We start from the raw sequence: 15,648 nt of genomic DNA, 5'->3' as shown, positions 1-15,648 counted from the left end.
GGTGCTGGGGTGGAGTGGGCAGTGAATGGTGTGGGGGTTGTGCAGTGGTGTGGGGATAGTGCCACAAATGCCACAGGGGCTGAGTTGGTTTCCTGATGCCGCCCTCCACCTCGGAGACTGCCTGCTCTCCAGGGCCGCTGACCAGGTCCAAACCGTGTAGCTCTGAGGGACTGTAGGTCCTGCGTGCCTCCTCCATATGCTCTCTCCTCCTGCGGTTGTGCGCCACCTTCTCCTGTGAGGCACTCAGATGCGGCCAGCACAGGGGGGCGAGCAGCTAATGCCTGTGTGAGCAGGGCACTCAGCCATGGCGGGTGGTATGGATGTTGGCATGTGGTGCAGGATGAGGTGCGAGCAGACTGCTGCTGTGTGGGGTTTGGTCACTCTCTGGGTGTGGAGGGGCAGGTACAGAGTTGATGCCAGTGGCACGATGCTGGCTACTCACCCTGGCCGTCCTGAGTAGGTCGGGCAGTTGTTTACGACGCTGTTGGCCAGACCTGGTGGTAGGACCCATGGCGTTCACAGCCTTGCCACCTGCACCCAGGCCCAGGATACAGCGGCTGGTGGCAGCCTCTTTCCCACTGGGGGAATAAGAATACCTCCACGGTATCCAGCAGGGTCTTGAGCTACGCATCTGCGAAATGGAGCTCTCCTCTTCGGGCTGTGATCTTCTTGACCTGAATGAGTGTGTGTTGGGAGTAGAGTGCTAAAATGTGGTGCAACTTGTCAGTCTCTTGAGTGCCAATCCCGACCCCAGCAAATTGGACGCCATTTTTGCATTGGAATTGCCCGAGTTCCACGTGGTGCCGGTGCTGGCTCATTAACAGATCCTGAATTGCTCCTGGACTGGAGCTTTTCAGAGTCGCAGAAAATCTCTGCTTCAATCCCGGTGTCAGCACTTAGTCTGTGAAATGGAGAATCCAACCCCAGGCTTTTCAAAATAACCATGAAATATAGAAACGGAGAACACTTATGGAGAAAAAAATAGACGTGTGAGGAAAAAGCAATTTGCAGCCTTCTGGACTGAACACGCAGTTTAACAATTTCACACCATGAACTCCCTCTCCCATTTTGATTCTGTTTTGTTTGCCATGTTACGGTTGAAAATTGTTTGTCTTGTTTATTCTTTTGGACAGAGCTGTCCATTATTCTGCCACTCACACTCACTCTGGTGAATTGCTTTGTTTCTTCACCATAATCATTAGCACTCTCTCTGCCTTTTGTTGCATGACAACTTTGCCATTTAATCTCTCCAGCCCTCTCCCCCTGCCCTATTTCAATGCCACAAACTCCCACCACCTTCCTTCAGTTTGGAAGAAGAGTAAAATTCAATTCAAAACATTAATTCTGGTTCCCCCCTTGACCGATGCTGTCAGACCTGCTGAGCATTTTTAGGGCTTCCTGTCTATATTTCAGTTTTCCAGCATTCGCAGTTTTTTGCTTTTAATTTAGTGTAATTGTCAAGTTTTCTTTAATCCTCCACTTAAATGCAGTAATCAGGATAAATTGGAGAGATTGCGACTGTTCTTCTTGGAGAGTCGAGAAGCTAAGAGGAGATTTGATAGAGATGTTCAAAATCGTGAGAGGTCTTGACAGACCAGATAGGGAGAAAGAGTTGCCGCTCGGAAAAGGATCAAGAATGAGACGGCACAGGTTTAAAGTGATTTGCAACAGAAGCAAATGTGAGGGGAGAGAAAACGTTTTCACACAGCGTGTGGATTGGGTCTGGAATGCACTGCCTGGGAGTGTGGTGGAGGCAGGTTCAATCGTGGTATTCAAGAGGGCATTCGATGATAATTTGAATTGAAACAATGTGCGGGGGTACGGGTGAAAGGCAGGGGAATGGCATTAAGCCATGATGCCCGTTTGGAGAGCCAGCGCAGACACAATATGCAAAATGGTCTGCTTTTGTACTGTAACAATTCTGGCATTCTATGAAAATAAGTGAAAGATGTTGCTTCGCTTGGTTTCAGATATAATGCACCAAAATGTTATCTTTTTAAAAATTTATTTTGCAGGATGTGGGCGTCACTGGTTAGGCCAGCATTTATTGCCCATCTCTCAGCCTCACATACAGAGAGTATTCATGGGCCAGTTAGCCTGGATTTCCAATAATCTGGCACTTTTTTCAGTGGACTCTGCAGGGGACCTGCAGCATCTGTGAACAAGGCAAAGCATCAGCTCAACTGTTCAACAAATCAGAAGGAACTATCCTCTGAGAAAAGGGGAGGAGTTTCACAGCTCCCCCCTTTCACAGCACAGCCCCCCCATGATGTTCTCACAGCCCCCAACTGCCACTCCCCACACCCCACCACCACACCTCAGCTCCACCCTCCCCCCCTTCCCCCCCACCGCAACCGACCATCACCGATGCACAGAGCATCGGGTACCCACCCAAGGGCAATGCCCACAGTAGCCCATACAGGGGCCATCAGATGGGGGCTGCGGAGCATACCGCTGGCATGGGCAGTGCCAGCCGACTGTACTCCTGACAGCAGGGAGCATGGAGGAGGAGGGAAGGGAACATATGAGAGTCTGCAGTACCAACCCGGACCACCATGTAGAATGTTGGACCTGGTTGGGCATGGGGGGTATGCACCATGCTAACATGTCAACTTTTCACACCCTGCAGACAATGGATATTGGAATTTAACCAGCAATGGTGGCCCTCCTCCGAGTGGCCACGGTCTTGGCATTGCACTGAGTCTGTACAAGCTGGAGTTGCACAAGGAGGAGGAAGCAACAACAGTGGAGTGTGCAGCAGTGGAGCGTGCAGCAATGGAGCGTGCAGCAGCGGAGAGTGCAGCAGTGGAGCGTGCAGCAGTGGAGCGTGCAGCAGTGGAGCGTGCAGCAGTGGAGCGTGCAGCAGCGGAGCGTGCAGCAGCGGAGCGTGCAGCAGCGGAGCGTGCAGCAGCGGAGCGTGCAGCAGTGGAGCGTGCAGCAGTGGAGCGTGCAGCAGTGGAGCGTGGAGCGTGCAGCAGAGGAGCGTGCAGCAGTGGAGCGTGCAGCAGCGGAGCGTGCCCCAGAGGAACAGGAGACAGCCGCTGAGGGTGGAGAGCTGACCGCCCAAAAGGCTGAAAGAGAGAAGGCGGAAGTGGGAAGAAGGTGCCGCATAAGGCCCCGTGTGTACCGTCAGTGGATGTTGTTCAAGGAGGTGCTGGACCGGGCATGCCGTTGAAGACTCCAGCTGAGCAGGGGGACAGTGCGACATATCTGCTAGATCATGGCACACCTGGCACCGTGAAGGAACATCTCTCCCAGTTGTCGTCATGGAGGCCCTATATGCCCAGTCGGCACAATACATCCATTTCAAGATGAACCGAGCCCATCAGGATGCCCAGGAAACGGCATTCGTCGCTATCTCCGACATGCCCGGGGTCCAGGTGGTGACGCCAGGATGCATGTCGCCCTAAGAGCACCTGCAGGTGACAGGCTGCTTCTCATAAACCGAACAGAGTTCCACGCAATGAACGTGCAGCGGGTTTGTGACCACAGATACATATCATGCACATCTGGTCCCGATCCTCGGGCAGTGTGGACAACACCTTCATCCTGGCACACTCGACGATTCCCAGCCTTTTCAAGGTGCCTTCCGGCTGGGTGGTTGGCTCCTGGGCGACAGGGGTCATCCGCTGTGGTCATGGCTGATGATGCCTATCCGGAGGCCAGGGACCGACACAGAGACCCGCTACAACAATGCCCGTGGGGCGTAACTGAGCGGTGCTTCGGAATCCTGAAGATGTGGTTCAGGTGCCTGGACAGCTTTGGAGGGGCCTTCCAGTATGACAATAGGTGTGTCGCTCGCACCATGGGAGCCGGCCTCAGGCAGCAGAGGGGCGACGTGATGGAGGAGGAGGATGAACATCAGTCCTCGTCTGACGGGGGTGGGGTGGGGGGTAGGACGGGGGAAGTGAGGGAGGGCGAGGATGGGCAGGTAATGGGGCCCGGGCAGACATGGGAGGCCACATGGCATGTGTGCCAGGGCCGACGCGTACGGGACGCTCTGATCCATGTTCACAGACTAGTCGGATGGACTAGCCAGGGGCATGGTCACCGCATCCCCCCCACCCCCACAACCCCACCCTCCCTCACCCCCTGCCATCCTTGCTGCCTGCAACCCCCTCTGTGATAAATACCAGCTGCACTATGGGCTGTGGGCTCTGATTTGGCAGTAACAGCAGATCTGGCCCATGGGATGGAGGATGATGACAACCTGCTCTGCAATGAGTGTGGTGCTCCGCATTGTTTGACAACGTCTGATTCCTGTTCACAGTAGCACTTTCCACCATCCACCTGGGTGAACTCTGCATGCGAGCTGGCCATTCCATCACACAGTCCCATTGAATCCCTGCGGTGGCGAAGTGGGGATGATGAGGGGGTTGGGGGGGGAACGGAATGGGGCGGTGAGCACTGGCTGAACTGCGGTTCTGAACCAAGCCCAGACACAACTTCCGTCGCCCCCCCCCCACACCCTCGCTCCCCGCCACACCCCCTCGCTCCCCGCCAACTCGGCGGTCAGCCAGGACCAGCTCGCACCCTTCTGAATGAGAACTGAGGCAGGTTGTAACATTGTGCCTGGGTGTTTCATGTGAAAACATATATACAGATGCGAAGGCAGCACGGTGGTGCAGTGGTTAGCACTGCTGCCTCACAGCGCCGAGGTCCCAGGTTCAATCCCCGTTCTGTGTCACTGTCTGTGTGGAGTTTTCACACATTCTCCCCGTGTTTGCGTGGGTTTCGCCCCCACAACCCAAAGATGTGCAGGAGAGATGGATTGGCCAGGCTAAATTGTCCCTTAATTGGAAAAAAATAATTGGGTACTCTAAATTTAATTAAAAAAAATATTCAGATACATGTCGTAGGTGCGGGGATGGTGTGGGGGTGAGGGTGGTGAGGATGGTGGTGTGGTGGTGAGGGTGACACACGTATCACGGGGAACTCAGCGGGGTCTCACTTCCTTGCCCGAGGCCAATTTCCACCCCAGCAGTGCCCTATCCTCGAGCCCACTGACCATGTCCAGGGTCTGCTGCTCTGCTGTGGTGAGGGCGCAGTTACAGACAACCCTCTCCAGTCTTCTCCTGCTCCTGGGGGTTATGGGAGGCCTTCTCCTATTAGACAGCCCAACTTATGGAGCCCAGGGGGTGGCTTCAGTGGCCAGGGAACCCAGCCATGACGACCAATATTGATGTCAACATGTGGTACAGGGTGGTGATTCGGCTGCTATCTGGGTGTGGGGGGTGGGGCTGTGGGTGTGTGGGATGGGGGTTGGACACAGTGCTGCCTACTCACCCTGGCCACCCTGAGGAGGTTGTGCAATTTCTTCCGGCATTGCTGGCCGGTCAGGATGGTGTTGCTCTTGCGCTTAGGGCCTCTGCGACCTGAACCCTGGCACGGCGAAAGGCAGCGGCTGGCAGCCTCTTTTCTGGGTCAGGGTACAGTGTTTTGGAGAATGTCACCACGAGTAATTGGGGTCATTGAACAGAGGTAGGACTTTACTTGTAATCCTCTCCTAACTTGTTAAATCAGTTAGCAGACAACTATCTTCCTAATCTTTAGGATTTAGGCGGTAGACAGCCAACAGGCAGTCACTTATCTAGTTGCTATTGAAGCAATATGTATTGAGTGATTGAACCCATGCCTGACGCCCACTCCCAATGGAACATTTTGACTTCTGCATGGCTTTGCCCATGATTTGCACAAAATCTATTCCTTTTATCATCAAAAAATCAAATTGCCACACTTCGCTTATCATTTCAAGTACAAATCCAAATCCTGTACATCAACAACACAGTGGGCTGCTGCTGACACAATTAAAAGTAATGCATAAAATGCCAGGTCGTTTCGGTTTGCTTGAACAAAGGCAATAGCATGATTTGGAGAATAGAGTTATTGGGCGGGATTTTCTGATCGTATTGGAACAGGGCAGGTGTCCAAATGAAAATGGTGCAGGCGGTCAATGTGCTGGTCAGCTGCCCCCGTTCCCAACAATGGTGACACTCATGAAGGTGGGAGAAGAGCGAAAGTTACCCGTATCAATCATTGTTGATTAGGAGCTCATGTTCACTTCTATGGAGGTGCTCTGGCTTGACTGAGAGTGAAGATAAGGTTTGAGGTGGCACTGAAGAGGTTGACCCAAGTCAGAGAGGTCCCACCCAATTCACTTAATTTAAAGAGCATGTCATCATCTTACCTTGCCCTGGTTCCCTCTGCCCTCCAAAATCATAACTCTGCAAAATTTTAAAACGTCAATGGGTAAACGGCAACCACAGCAACGGCTGCTGTGGTGAGTCATGATGTGGCCCAGATTTCCACTGACCTGACTTCATTTCCAGAGTGCCCAGCCATCAATTGGTCAGCAAGGTCTTTCCCAGGCCAATTGACAGGTTACCTCCCCAAGAATTACAAAAAGTTTCAGCTCACCATCAGGAGCGGGTTTTGTGACACAGAAATGTACCCACCACCCACTTTGCACCTCCTCTGAGAAAATCTGGCCTCTTGTGTCTACATTACTGCCTTTTAATTTGTAGGCACCATGTAAATCAGGTCTGTCTCTATTTGCCACAAGATTTACCAGTTAACGTATGTCAAGGTACAAGGGATGGCCAGACAGAAGGAAGTGAGCTATGACTTGACTGACTAATGAGCTAAGCACTATACTTGGTGAAATTGTCATTCACGTGCAGATTTGTGGATATCAAATGACAGGAGAGAATTAAGAGTGCAATCTGGGAAATTCTGGAGGAATAACACACAAACGCAACATGTAAAATTGCACAACACTAATAAAGATCAATGGTCTCTCACTCACAAGATTGGAGCCACAGATAAACTTGTAGTTCACCTACATATATTTATTGAGCAGAAGGATATTGCAAACGTTGCCAATCTCATCATCTTAACCTAAGTGCAGCCCATTGTTCTTCTGGAACTAACAGTTCTAATATAATTCAATACCATCTGTACTTGGGTTAAGCAATAACGTACTGACACAGCCATAGCAAGTGAGCATTTGACAGTCTAGTGATAAAAGTGAATGGAACCCATTCCCCGTTCAACCCAGTTATGTTTGTGACTGTCTCTTTAATCCCAGTAAAATGGAGGAATGAAGTGAGTCAATGTGACCTGCTCCGAATTCTGCCCGACAATAAGTCTGGATGGCTTGGTTACCATGGGGACAGGCTCACTTACTGGGAAGAAGGTGCAAGATGTTCACACCTGAAATCAAAGGCAAGAGAAACTGTGCTAACTGCAGATTGACTTTCAGTCCCCAAGTTTCAGGGCAGAAAAGGCGAGAGAGAAAGAGAGAGGTTTCACGGAGATAAGTGAAAGGCTGTAGCTGGTGTGTTGTCAGCAGGGAGGAGAAGGTTGCAAATGTTGTGAACTACCAAAAGAAATAGTGAAAGAAAGGCCGGCCTATGAGACAAGGTGCAGCCCATGGCAATCTAAAGACTCTGGAAGATTTGACCTGGCAAAGCCAGGAGGAGGAATTGCCAATATGGATTTTCCAGTTACTGGTTGGTTTAGAAAGTCTTTAAAAATGAAGGGAAAAATCTCTTGATGGTCAACCGATATTATGGCTTGGTGAAACACAAGGAACATGAACCCACTGGACGCTCAGTGTGATAGTCAATGTTTCCTAAGAACCCTGTGTAGAATGTGTTGTAACGGAAATGTACACAATGTGGAGTTATCAATCAAGTTAAAACATTAATACTGGTCAGCTTTTCAGTAGTTTAGTGTATTAGTTGCTTACCAGGTAATATTTAATCAATGTTGCTTTTATTTGCTTATTACAGTAAAGGTTTTAAAACTTGAAAACTTGTCATGCAGTTTGTTTAATTTGGCACTTGGAATTCAAATCTCTGGCTTGAGGGATCATAAAATGGGCCAATAATTTCTGATCTCTGGGACACTGCGTCCAGGGGATACCCCAAAGTACACTGGAGGCCTCTCCAGAGGTCCCCACATAAGGATTGCATGACAATTGCAAAAGAAGTCGGGAGGTTTAATCCAATGGGCAAATGTCCTGCAATGGGAACCCACCACACTACGACCTAAATCGCAGTCTTTCCGTGGTTCCGACTGTCTCACAGGAATAGTTACCAGAGATGATTCCTTTGCTGGGATTATACTACAGGCCTCCCAATCAGAGGGCGATAGAGGAGCAGATATGTGGGCAAATCACGGAGAGGTGTGAGCAGAATAGGGTTATGGCAGTAGGAGATTTTAACTAATTAGACAGGAATTTTAAAAATGTATTCATGAGAGCTTTATGTGCCAGTATGTAGATAGTCCGCCCACGGGGCAGTGCAAGACCTAATCCTCAGAAATGAAGATGGGCAGGTGGTTGAAGTATCTGTGAGTGAGCATTTTGAAAGAACTAGTGAGCTTGGGTGCGATTCACCTGAAAGGTTTCTATATCCGGGTTTGGGTGCGATTAGCGGAGTGCTGCTCACGGTGGCAGTGCTGAGAAACATCTGGCTATTCAATGGCACTTTGGCATTTTGTTTGGTCTTCGCAAGTTTCTCTCCGCCAACGGCACACTCAGAGGGATTTCCTGTTGGGCATCTCAAAGGCTCCTCGTAAGTCAAGGTGCCATTTTGTCTGGCTGACCGATCTCCCCCACCTTTTAAGGCCCCCGTCCCAATATTCAACCTTCACTCCCCTCCTCACCCTTGGGGAGGGTGCTGGGAACCCCCTTCACCCTCCCCTATCTGGTAAGGGCCCCGGGCCTGATGCCTGGCATTGTCAACCTGGCACCTGGGCTCCCTGGCACTGCCAGCCTTGCACCTTGTCAGTTCCCCATCTAGTCTGGCAGTGCCTACCTGCCACCAGGGATATGCCAGGGTGGCATTCATAGTGACATTGCCAGGGGCCAGGCTGGCAGTACCAAGGCACACATGTGCCTGGGGAAGTGTCAGGATGCAAAATTGCCCTGTCCCCAACCAATGCTCCGGGGTGCCGTACCGCCTAGTCCATGTCTATTAATCGGGGCCCTGACGAGGTCTCCCAGGCACGGCCATTGAGACCCGAGCGCCGGGTGAATCGGGCGAATGTATATTAAAATGATTCATTCAGTTCATTTAAATATGCTGATCTGGGTTATGCACAGTTACGGTGAGATCCAGTTTGCAACATCTCTTGAGATAACATTGGATCTCGCGAGACATTTCAAGCATTGCAAATCATGCGAGAGGCCTCTCGTGAAATTCAACGGCCTCGCCCCAGCATCAAGTTAGGCACAATGAGGCTACTGAATCATGCCCCATAATTTTGTAAGCTTCAAAGTCATCGTTGGAAGCGATAAGGATAGTCCAGAAATTAAAGTGTTTGAATTGGGTGAAGGCCGATTTCAATATCACTAAACAGAATCTGGCAAATATAGACTGGGAGAACCTACTTGCAGGTAAACCTTGCAGGACCAGCACCTTGTAGAGGAGGGGGAGGCAGGGCCCATTGATCTTTCAGGAGCAGGGCTACAGATGATGGAGCCTTGGAGGAGACAACACTGGCCATGGATATTCCGCTATAGAACCTCCTATCTCCTAAAAGAGGTCCAGTGCTGGAGAAGATTGCATCTATCATAGGTGATGGTGGACCACCTGTTCCAGGTAATACAAGAGTTAGCATCACATGGATTGGAAGGTCATCCATTGCCTGTGGTCTTGAAAGTTACTGCTTCTCTGAATGTGTATGGTAAATTCACTCATCTGTCACCCCGTTCAATGGATGAGGGGGGTGGGGCAGCATCTTATTCCCCTGTGAGGTGAAAACACAGATTCATTGAATGCACTCAACTGCCCTCACTCCTGACCCATTTGGTACCCACACAGGATGTTGCTGATGACGCCAGTACAGAGGCCACAAAAAAACACTGAAACTCGCTACAATGAGGTTCATGCGTCAAGCAGGTGATTGAACTGCTTAAGATGCAGTGTACCAAGGCACACAATTTTGCATCCAGATGGGTGGCGGGGAGCCCACCAATACAGCCCCCCGCCCCCCCCACCCCACCGAGGCTGTCCTGCATCATTGTGATCTGCTGCACTCTGCACAACCTGGCACTGCAACGGGGCCAGCAGCTGGACGAGGAAGAAATGAAGGAGCACCACATCTCCTTCCATGGATGGGGTTTGGTGGAGGAGAACTGGGTGGGGGGGGGGGGAACCAGGCGAACCAGCAGTGGCATGGCTTTACTGTGTCGCAGTGTGGGAGGTGGGAGAGACATAGCATTGCCATTCCCACACTGCACAGGGATGAACCGCAGAGTTTGCGCAGGTATTTGCAGAGCATGGTGTCATGGAGGATCTGAATGGGTGAACAAAATAATTTTTCAAACAAATGTGCTCTTACAATGGTGACTTATCTCTACCACGAGGTGCCTATCATTTATTACTCTTCCTCAACAGTCCCGCTTAGTCTTAGTGTATCCACAGGATCCACAGCTAAGGTTGAGGGTGCCTTCTGACTTCCATGTCCTGTTGCCACGAGATTATCTTGGCAGGCATCTCCTGGGGGCCTAGACCTTCAGGGTCTGGAACTACCTTCGGGCTGCACTAGTGTTGCAGTGCTGCTCTCCTCGGTGTGCAGGGTTGGAGGTACGTCACTCACAGGGAGGGGGTGTCATATGGACTGGACACGCCCAGTGTCTCCTGGGTGGAAGGCCCCTGGCAGTGCTCCTGCTGATCCTTTTCCCTTCAGGTACCCAGGGGCCTCTGGCCTCCCCCATGGGATAGAGGGGCAGCTGGAGTGAGATCCAGAATCCTCGCTTCCTCTGGCACTGACACTCATGGATTCCCACTGGTGCATGCACCATATTTCTGAAGGTCTGCAATGAATCTCATGCCCTCAGCCATGGAGATCATGACCTGAACCATGGAGCGGACATCGCTCCCCATGGAGTGCACATCCTGCGCAAAGCTCTCCACTGCGAAAGCCATCTTGACAGTTTTGGCCTTGTGCTGCAGGAGTGACACATCTTCTCCTTGTACAGAAGGCGATCGGACTACTTATGTCAGCCTTGCAGTCTAAGGAGGGAAGCTGACAAACCATCCTGATCCTCACGGCTCTGTCTGTGCAGCTCCAGCAGCTCTGGCATGACTGGACTCAGTGGCACGTCATCAGCCTGGGGATCAGCAGAGTCCTGATCTCCAGTATCCCTCTGAGTGCCATATCCCTGGGACGTTCCTTCCTGCGCTTGCTGTGGATCTTCACCAGTGAGTGACCCAGAAGCCTAACTACTAGCTAATCCCACCGAGGTGTTAATATCTGCACTGGTGGAGGGTGCTGGTGACAGTTGTGATGCCACCTCAATGCTTGTCTCCAAGATGTCTATCTTGGAGCAACTTGGATCTGTGGCTTCCAAAGGACGCAAGTATGGCCATAGTTGGTTGACAGATTGGCCCGCAAGGGAAGCAAGATGATATTACTGCATCACAGGGGCAGACTGATGGAAGAAAGTTACCTCAGGTGAGTCTTGTGCCATGGCTACCTGTGTTGAAGGTTCTCACTTTTGTCTCTTTCCCCCACCTTGCCCTCTGCACAGGTGCGGTCTTGCTCCTCATTGCCGGCTCAAAGATTTTCTCCACAAAGGGTGTGAGGGTTCTCAGCTCAGGCATGGCTCTGGCAGGCTGTGACCGCTCACTCTGCTTGTGGTCAAGTTTGTCCTGCAATGAGACAGATGGGGAGAGTGTAGACGGTAATCCTGCCCAGTCAGGAGGTGATGAGTTGGAGTTGGAGGTGCGTGGGAGCGGGTTGTGAGGAGTAGATTAGCTAATCATGGGCAGTAGAGGGTGCTATGATAAGTGTTCGCAATCTGTGAGGTGCCTGGGTAGGTGATCACCATGGGTAAGTGATGGAAGTGTTAAACGGTGCAATGGGAGGCATTAAGAAACAGAGTTACCCTGACTGCACAAAGAAGGTCATTCATCTTCTTTCAACACTTATTGGGCGAGGGACCACCAACTATTGCGGGTACAGCCTCCCAGGTGTGTTGGCGACCTTACTTGCAGAACATCTGTCCGATCGCTGGTACAGGATGTCATGCCTCTGCTCGGCACCATCCAGAGGTTTACTGTGGTCTCCCTCCATGAATCATGGTGCTGTCTTCCTGGCCACCATCCTGACTATTGGACATGGAACAAGTGCTGGTACGGTGTTTAAAAGGAGCGCCCCACTGATTACAGTGATTAAGTTTTCCCCAGGAGAGCAAATCAGAGGCAAGCAACCATTAGTGTGGAGTGAATCATGTGGAAAAAAGTATTTGTTAAGCAGGTTGAATATACGGTGAGTTTTCCCAGTGTCTCTGCTGGTGGGATTCACCCAGGTTTTGTTGAAAAATTGTGGAAAGATCCTCGCACATTGTTTATTTTTGCCCCTGCTGGTTGCCTGTCTCTTCTTCCCTGGGGTATGGCTTTGGCTGAAGCTTGCTCAGAAAGGAGATGGATTGCAGAGTAATTGCTGAATGAGAAAAGCCAAGATCACATTGAGATACATAGATCACAGTTAGACAGGCTACACAGTTAATCTGATGGAGGAGCAGCTGGTTTCTGCTCCAGATAGTTAACATAAGAATTTCCAGATGAGAGAAGATCAAGGTCCATATACTTTACCTTCTACGATTTGTTAGTTGCCTGATAAAATAGTAATGGAGTTATTGACTAATTGTAGGAATTAATTTTTATTAATTAGCTCACAACAAAATGAGACAGGGGGCAGAATCGCTTGTTTTGATGTCTAAATTTAGTAGCGGGCATGACATTTACTGCAGGGGATGCAGGGTAATTGACTGTGCACAGTCCTGCACTGGTCAGCTCAATGCATATGCGTCTGCGAGGAGCTTGGTGATAGTGGTCACCCTTCACTGGTTTATGTGTCTGTAAAGATATTGCTGGGGTAAAGGAATAGAAGGAATTTTATTGGCCTTCTTGGATTTGTATTGAGATCTTTCCAATCTTTTTGCCTGGTGTAATATAAGGCGGGATTTTCTGACCTTGCCTGACTGCTGCCGGGATTATCTTGTCCCGCTGAAAGTCAATGGACCTTTAGCTGGGCTGTTTAGCACAGGGCTAAATCGCTGGCTTTGAAAGCAGACCAAGCCAGCCAGCAGCACGGCTCAATTCCCGTAACAGCCTCCCCAAACAGGTGCCGGAATGTGGCGACTAGGGGCTTTTCACAGTAACTTCATTTGAAGCCTACTTGTGACAATAAACGATTTTCATTGTATCCTTCCAGAACGGGGCTGGAAAATCACGGCCATAGTTCAATTTTCTTGTTTTAGTAAGTATTTTATTCTTTGTATTAAAAGTTAATCGGCAGACTCCTGTGAATTTGTTCAGTCACTTTCCTCTGTGCTTTCTAAAAAAAGTTAGGGTCTATCAATCCATGCTTCACTCTGGGATTTGACTTGTCCAGAATTAACAGTAGCTGGGGTCGTACTACTTAACAAAAGTACGTATATAGTTTGAATCAAAAGCATTTGTTGAAATGGCAATTAGCTGAACAACTTCGATGTGAATAGCAAATAAAAAACGTGGTGCTTGACAGACAGGAATAAAGAAAATGGACGCCGAGGCAGGAAGGGGAGTTTGAAAGGGGTGACTGAATGCTTAAACGATGAGCTAGATTTTGAAGAGATTTTAAAGGAAGACAGAGATGGAATAAAGGATTGGGTGACAGGCATGCAAAGCAGTCAGCATGAACTGAAGTGATGGACAGGAAGGCAGGTTATGTACAACAGAGCTTTGGACAAGAAGTTATGGAGAATAGGAGGCCAGTGAGGAAAGCATTGGACTTGTCAAATCTGGAGATGATGAAGCCGTATATATAGGTTTGAGTGGGGAAGTGGCTTATGTAAGGGCGGTGGATTCAAACTGCCTTTGTGATGGAGACCATATGGCTTCTGACGTTTAGGTCAGGTCAAGCAGGATGACAATATTGTGAACAACCTGCTTGAACTAGAGGCAGTGGCTGGAGAGAATGTCATAAACTATGAAGGGAAGCAGAATTTGAAGCCAAAACTCAAGAGTTGAGTTAGAGGAGATTATAACTCAGGAATCACAGGAAGGCTCTGATAAACAGACTTTGGAAGGATCAAGAGAGGTTTTTGGATAAGATGCTCTGGGTATCATTAACAAGTAATTGGTAGTTGACTCGATTTCTGCAGATGTTCATACTCAGGGGTAACTTGCAGATGAGTAACAGTAGGGGATAGGTCCCTGGGGGACTCCAGAGTCGGCAATGCAGAGCAAGGAAGAGAAACCAATGCGAGAGAAACACTGGATACATTCCATAGAACCACAGAACCTCAACAGTGCAGAAGGAGGCCATTCAGCCCATCGAGTCTGCACCGACCCTCCGAAAGTGCGCCCCACCTAGACCGACTCCCCTGCCCTATCCCCGGAACACCACCTGACCTTTGGACACTAAGGGACAATTTAGCATGGCCAATCCACATAACCCGCACATCTTTGGACTGTGGCAGGAAACCGGAGCACCCGGAGGAAACCCATGCAGACACGGGGAGAATGTGCAAACTCCACACAGTCAACCAAGGTCATAATCGAACCCGGATCCCTGGTGCTGTGAGACAGCAATGCTAACCACTATGCCACAGTGCTGCCCTAACCTATCAGTTATATCAGAATGGAATCACGAGAGGTCAATCCCACAGAGCTGAATGACAAAGGGAAGATACTGAAGGAGCAAATGAAGTTTTATGAAGATGAGAAAGCAGAATGTACTACAGTGACACTATGTTATTATTTACGCGGATAGGAGTCATCAGTTACCATGAGGTGAAAACATAAGAACATCAGAAATAGGAGCAGGAATAGACCATTCAGCCCTTTGAGTTTGCTCGGCCATTCAGTACCGTCTTCTTCCAGCTCCACCTTCCTACACTATCCCTGTTGATCTCTCTTGCGTATCGTGTCCTCCGGGAACCAAGAATCAGCGCATTTGATTTCTTCTAAGGGCTGTTCTGTTGCTCTGCAGAAAAATGACATATTTGGCTGTCATATGGGGGACAAATGTGTGTTTGATTGAGCTGTTACAAAGGAATTCACCACAAGGCCTTCAGAGCACTGAACGTGATCTCCATCATCAGCCCTCCACTGTGTATGTGATGATTTAACTTCCAATTCCTTCGGGACAGAGTATTTTTCAACCAAAAGCAGCAAATACTCGACTGGGTTTCCAGTAGTAAATTGTGCAACACATGCTTTCTTGGATGGTGCAGAACAAAGGTGCATGAGAAACGTATTTTTAAAATTGCGATTGCGACAGTAACATAGACTGTAATGTTAAACGTCCAAAGACGTTATGCACCAATGTAAGCAATATTTTACATCGGGTGTCAAAATAAAATTGTTCCCACAAAGATCCTCAACGTGAGGGGTCTGGACAGAGCAGATCGGGAAAATCTATTCCTACTGGCAGTACAGAGCCAGGGTCCTGGGTTCAATTCTGGTCTTGGGTGACTGTCCGTGTGGAGTTCACACTTTCTCCCCATATCCGCAAGAGTTTCCTCCAGGTGCTCTGTTTACCTTACACAGTTTAAAGATATGCAGGTTAGGTGGATTGACCATGTTAACATTGTCCATTAGTATCCAGGGATATGCAGGTTACATGGGATATGGGGCTATGTAATGT

Source organism: Scyliorhinus canicula, chromosome 20 (assembly GCF_902713615.1).
Source record: "Scyliorhinus canicula chromosome 20, sScyCan1.1, whole genome shotgun sequence".
Classification (NCBI taxonomy): domain Eukaryota; kingdom Metazoa; phylum Chordata; class Chondrichthyes; order Carcharhiniformes; family Scyliorhinidae; genus Scyliorhinus; species Scyliorhinus canicula.
Note: the sequence above shows the minus strand (reverse complement) of the source record.